Source organism: Coenobita brevimanus, chromosome 51 (assembly GCF_032717465.1).
Source record: "Coenobita brevimanus isolate Jiangsu-jjx chromosome 51, ASM3271746v2, whole genome shotgun sequence".
NCBI classification, from domain to species: Eukaryota; Metazoa; Arthropoda; class Malacostraca; order Decapoda; family Coenobitidae; genus Coenobita; species Coenobita brevimanus.
The window spans coordinates 6085040-6091039 of record NC_137004.1 but is presented as its reverse complement, the minus strand read 5'-3'; the positions used below and the strand labels follow the sequence as shown (position 1 = coordinate 6091039).

Here is a 6000-nt window from a genome sequence, read left to right as displayed (position 1 = left end):
GCCAGCTTTAACATATGGATGTGAGACTATGGTGTGGCATGAAAATGAAAAATCAAGGGTAAGAACAGTGGACATGGGACTGCTGAGGAATGTATGTGGAGTACAGAGAGTGGATAAGATACAAAATAATGTGATTCATGAAAGATGTGGAGTGAGGAAGTCTGTGGACACCAGAATCAAAGAGAGTGTACTGAAATGGTATGGTCATATGGAGAGAATGGATAACAGTAGTGGTGAATATGGTATATCTGAGCAAATTTGAAGGAGGAAGGAGGTGAGGTAGGCTAAGAAGGTTGAGGGATATGGTGGATGAGTGTGTGAGGAAAAGAGGTATGGAAGTTGGTGAGGCTAGGGGACTGACAAGAGATCAAGCCCACTGGATGAATTTTGTGAGAAGCGCATGGTCAGGGATTTGGCACCCCATTTTAACGTGACAGCGTCCAGATTGACTCTATTGGATACGTTTATGTGAGGCTGCAGAATGTGGCGAATGTATTTAGTGTACCCCCCTGGGGGTAGGGGGGTTTCAAGAATACTCCCCCAGTATCCCTGCTTGTCGTATGAGGCGACTAAAAGGGTTGGTGTTGGGTTAGTGCCCCACCCCATAAAAAGAACTAACTAAAAAAGCAAATAAAGCGCCTCGGACCCGGACGGACCATACGTTGACGACTAAGGAACGGACAAAGGACATTCTGAGGGTAGGAACGTGGAATGTGAGAGGAGTGAATGATGAAGTAAAAGAGAGAGAGATTGTCCAGGTGCTTGAGGATGCAAAAGTGGATATATGTGGATTGACTGAAACTAAATGGAAAGGTGAAAGGATGAGAGAATAGGAATACGGTGTAGGTATATGTGCGGGAGTCAGTGAGAATGAGAGGGCAAGAGAGGGAGTATGTCTGATGATAAGCAAGAAGTGGAAGGAGAATATAAGAGAGTATGGAACAGTGGGTGCAAGGATTGTATGGGTGAGGATGAAAGTAGGTATACAAGCATGGGCGATTGTATGTGTGTATGCTCCAACAGAGGATCGAGTGGCAAGAGTGAAAGATAAGTTTTGGGCGAGAGTAGAAGCATGTATGGACAAGTTTGAGAGGAGCGAGAGAGTGCTGTTGATTGGAGACATGAATGGCAAAGTTGGGAATGTACGAGTGGATGGAGTGGTTGGTCAGTGGGGTGTGCCAGCTGAAGTAGATGGGAATGGTAGTGCTTTGGTGGACATCTGTGCTGGTAAGGGGTTGGCAATAGCCAACACCTACTTTCGTCATAAGATGATCCACCGGTATACATGGAGAGTAATGAGGAGGATGGATGGTGAACTTGTTGAACGAAAGGCAATGATAGACTACGTGTGTGTGGATGAGCGAATGAGAAGACAAGTGTTGGATGCAAGGGTGTGGAGAGGGTGGGGGAATGGAGTCTCGGACCATCACTTAGTGATGGCCAAGGTAGAGCTGCAAAGAAAGTGGTTGAGGAGACGAAGGGGAAGACAGGAGGAAGCAGCTCCTGTGAGAAGAGTGGAGAAATTGCAAGATAGTGAGAAAAAGGACAGAGTATAAGAGCATAGTGGAAGAAAGATTGGGAAGGTATGAGCTAGAGCAGATGGAAAGGGTGGAAGACGTATGTAAGATATTCACGGAAGAGATAAGCGCAGCGTGTGAGGTGGTTTGTGGAGTGAGGAGGAGATGCAAGGGTGTGCAAGGGACAGCATGGTGGAATGATGAGGTGAAACGAGCTGTGGAACAAAAGAAGAAGGCATATGGTGAATGGTTGGCGAGTAGAGGTAGGGGAGAAGATGAGAGAGAGAAGAGAGAGGTATATGTGAGCAGGAGAAGGGAGGTTAAGAGACTGGTGAAGGAGAGTAAGAAGAAAGTGGATGAAGAGTTTGGGAGGAATCTGAGTGTGAAATGGAGGGAGAGTAAGAAATTGTTTTGGAAGGAGGTAAAGAAAGTAAGGCAGTGTGAAAGGGGAAATAGTAGGGGAGTGAAAGATAGGAATAATAGATTGTTGGTGGAGAAGAGAGAGAAATTGAGGAGATGGAAGGAGCACTTTGAGGATTTGTTGAATGTAGAGAGTGAGAGCAGTGTGAGTATAAGTGGTTGGGGAATGGCTGGGAGAAGAAGAGATGAGAGGAGGGAGGAAGAGATCAGTAGGGCGGAAGTAGTGGAAGCGATGAAGAAGATTAAGCTGGGAAAGGCCCCAGGAATTGATGGAGTGTGTGGTGAAATGCTTAGGTATGGGGGTGAGATTGTTGTGGAGTGGATATGGAAGTTGTGTAGATTGGCTTGGGAAGAGGGAAGGGTTCCAGAGGACTGGAAATCAGGTATAATTGTTCCTCTGTACAAAGGAAAAGGGGAGAGAGAAGTATGTGGTAACCATAGGGGTATTTGCCTTCTTAGTGTGACTGGTAAAATATATGGTAGAATACTCATTGATAGGGTTAGGCATATGACAGAGGAGCTAGTTGGAGAAGAACAAGGGGGATTTAGGAAGGGAAAGGGGTGTGTAGATCAGATATTTGTTCTAAGATGTTTAGTGGAGAAGTATCTAGAGAAGGGAAGGAAAGTGTATGCTGCCTTCATGGACTTGGAGAAAGCTTATGACAGAATAGATAGGCAAGGTATGTGGAAGGTATTGAGAATATATGGAGTGGAGGGGAAATTGTTGAGTGCTGTGAAGAGTTTGTACGAGGGAGCTAGGGCTACGGTGCGAGTGGATGGTGAGCTGAGTGAGTTCTTTGATCTCAGTGTGGGACTGAAACAGGGGTGTGTGATGTCTCCATGGCTGTTTAATATATATATGGATGGGGTTGTAAAGGAGGTGCAAGGTCGGGCAGTGGATGTGGGGGTGTCCCTAATGAATGAGGGTGAGATTTGGAAGCTTCCGGTGTTGCTGTTTGCTGATGATACAGTATTGTTGAGTGAAGATGAATGGGAGTTGCAAGGTTTGGTGAATGAATTTGGGACAGTGTGTAGGAGGAGGAAGCTGAAAGTTAATGTAAACCAAAGTAAAGTTATGGTGTTTGAGAGGAATGAAGTCACAGAGTGTGCAGTGAGGTTGGATGGTGAGGATATGGAGAATGTGAGTGCATTCAAGTACTTGGGTAATGTGATGAGTAAGGATGGAACTTTGGGGGATGAAGTACGTGAAAGGGTATAGCAGGGAAGAAAGGTTGTTGGTACACTGAAAGCAGTGATGAGAAATAGGGAGGTGAGTATGGAAGTTAAGAAGTCACTGCATGATGGTATTGTGATCCCTACCCTGACGTATGGAAGCGAGGCGTGGACCTTGCAAGAGGGGAACAAGTCAAGAGTGAGAGCAGTGGAAATGAGTTACTTGAGAGGAGCATGTGGAGTGACGTGGAGGGACAGGTTGACGAATGAAGAAGTGAAGGAGCGTTGTGGGGTAGATGTGGATGTGGTTGAAAAGATTAGGAGAAATACACTGAGGTGGTTTGGACATGTGGAGAGAATGGAGAATGAAAGACTGACTAAGAGGGTGTATGTAGGTGAGGTGGAGGGAGGGATAGGGAGGGGTAGACCGAGGATGAGGTGGAGGGATGGAGTTGAGAGGTATATGAGGGAGGGGGGGGTGAGTTGGGGGGAGGGGAGTCAAATGGTAGGTGACAGAGTGACTTGGAGGCGTTTTGTCTGTGGCCACCCTTTGCGGGATTAGGGCGTCGGGCTATAGATAGATAGATAGATAGTATCAGGTAGAGCCAGCATTCCAGGGGCTTGAATGATGTGTGGCCCATTGGATTGGGCAAACTTAGCCTGTCTGGACACTGCTACATCTCACCCTGCCTAGGGTAGGAAAGGAGGTCCAGATGATGGTGATGATGATTTTGTGTGTGTGTGTGTGTGTGTGTGTGTGTGTGTGTGTGTGTGTGTGTGATGACACAGCCTAGTTACCCAGCACACGTTTGCATTCTTGGTTGTGTACCATAGAGCCAACAGTCTTACCAAAATTCAAAGAGCAATTAATCTGAAAAAAGAAAAGGATGAAATCATCCAATTTATTTTATAAATGCCAATTATTCAGAACTTTAACAATTACTTATTACCTTGACAGTGGGTTCATTGGACGTAGCTGGGCGATGTTGTTTGCCAGCGTGGGCTATGACGTCTGCCTGTATGATGTCAAGCAGGAACAGGTGAGAAGTCTTCCTGGGAATTAAGTAGCCTAGACAGCTTGTGTGTGTGGCTGAGTATCACCGAAAATTATTTGGTTTTGAAGTTAGGTATTGATTTGTATGATTTGTACATGGCCACTCCCTAAGGGATCAAGTCATCTCAGTAATTTTCTGTGAGAATGATTTCAGGTCATTATCATAGGTAATAATGTATTAACCCTCGCAGTTTGAGAAATAGCTTTCGATTTTTTTCAGCCTAAATCCAAGACAGTTATATTTATATTAAAAGAGACCCCTCAAAATGAAGGAACTAAAAGTACAGAAATCTCCTTTAACTCCTTCATTCTGTTGATATGCTGTCAGGCAGGACCTGGTTTACAGTTGGGTTGCAGTTGGGAAAACCAGTCGTAAGTTGAATAATCCAAAATTAGGACAGTTTTAACATAAGTTCATTGAGGATGCATCAGGAGGCCAGCTTGAGTTACTGTTATATATCTTTGCCTGCATTCAGCCAATTATATTATTTACCTATGATTCAGCAGTTTCTTTTCATGAAGCAGCTCCAAAACTAGGAGAGTCAGACACACAAATTAGGAAGTGAAGGAGTGTTGCATTGTTGATGTGAATTTACTAGAAAGTGTGCATTCAGAGATGTACAGGTACTTGGAGATGGTTTTGTCACATGGGGAGAAGCAAGAATGAGAGTTTGACTGGGAGAGTATATGTGAATGAGGTGGATAAGGGAAGAGGGGGAAAGGGAGACTGAGGATGAGATGGAGGAATGGGGTGGAGAGTTATGTGAGTGAGGGTGGTATATGCTGGACAGAGGGCAGCCTGATGGCAGAGGACAGGATGACATGGAAGTGATGAGTCCATTCCTTCCAGGAATAAGGCATCTAGCTCTGAGTAGATAGACAGATTGATAGATAGAACAGTCACACAGCTGGTCATCTACAATAGTTCACCAAAAACATTACACTACTTAGATGTTACTTAGTATGATTTTTGCCATTCATTTTGCAATTCAGCATGTGGGCTAAATGGTTAAATCTGTTATTTGCTTAGAGATGACTCTGGATAACAATGCTGATATTCATTTACTTTAACTAGTAGTTTTGTAATGAGTTCAGATTTCCGTCGTCTGTGAAAGTCGTACAGACATGGTGCAGATATGTACTGTATTTTTTTCCAACAGGAAACATCAGATGAATTTCTCAGATGCGAACATTGACAGTTACATTAAGTTTATCTGCAAATATGATACTGATGGGAATCGGCTTTCATGTGGAGTGAACTGTACTAACCTTTAGAATACTTTTTCCATGTGTTAATGTTGTTGTAGTAGTTGTTGTTCCCTAGGCAGTATGGCCAAACAGCCCTGAGACCCTAAGGAAGGCCACGGCTGAGACAGGGCTTTCCCACAGAGCTGTCAAGGAGTGTATGTTGTGTTGTTGGCGCAGGCGATTGTATGCAGTTCAGTCTTCCATAATGTTCTTAATTGTATGGGGTGCCGTGTTGCATCCTGGACAGGCATCAGCAACTGAGTCATCCAGCCTCTTCAGATAACTCAAGAGGGCTGGATGATGCCCACATCTCAGCCTGGCCAGGTGGACCCTGTCCTCACAAGGGAGGTTGGATTCAGGAGGTGTGGATATCAGGAGGCTGTACATGCAGCTGTGTGTTTTCTTTGAGTGACTGAATGGAGCAGAGAGTGATTTGAGCATGGATATGCTTCTGGAAGCTGCTTTGAGGGGAGCGATGGGGGAAAGTTGACAGTACAGGCAAGCCCCGCGTAACGAGCAACCGCTTAACGAGAATTCGAAAATACAAGGTATTGAAATTTGCACCACCGCCTGTTTAACGAGCAGGTA

The 6000-nt window shown here is 44.9% G+C and overlaps 1 pseudogene; it reads left to right on the top strand.

Annotated features, from left to right (window-relative positions):
* The first annotated feature begins 805 nt into the window (after nucleotides 1–805).
* The window catches only part of LOC145400297 (lambda-crystallin homolog), a 138450-nt pseudogene continuing 133255 nt past the window's right edge, over nucleotides 806–6000 (top strand).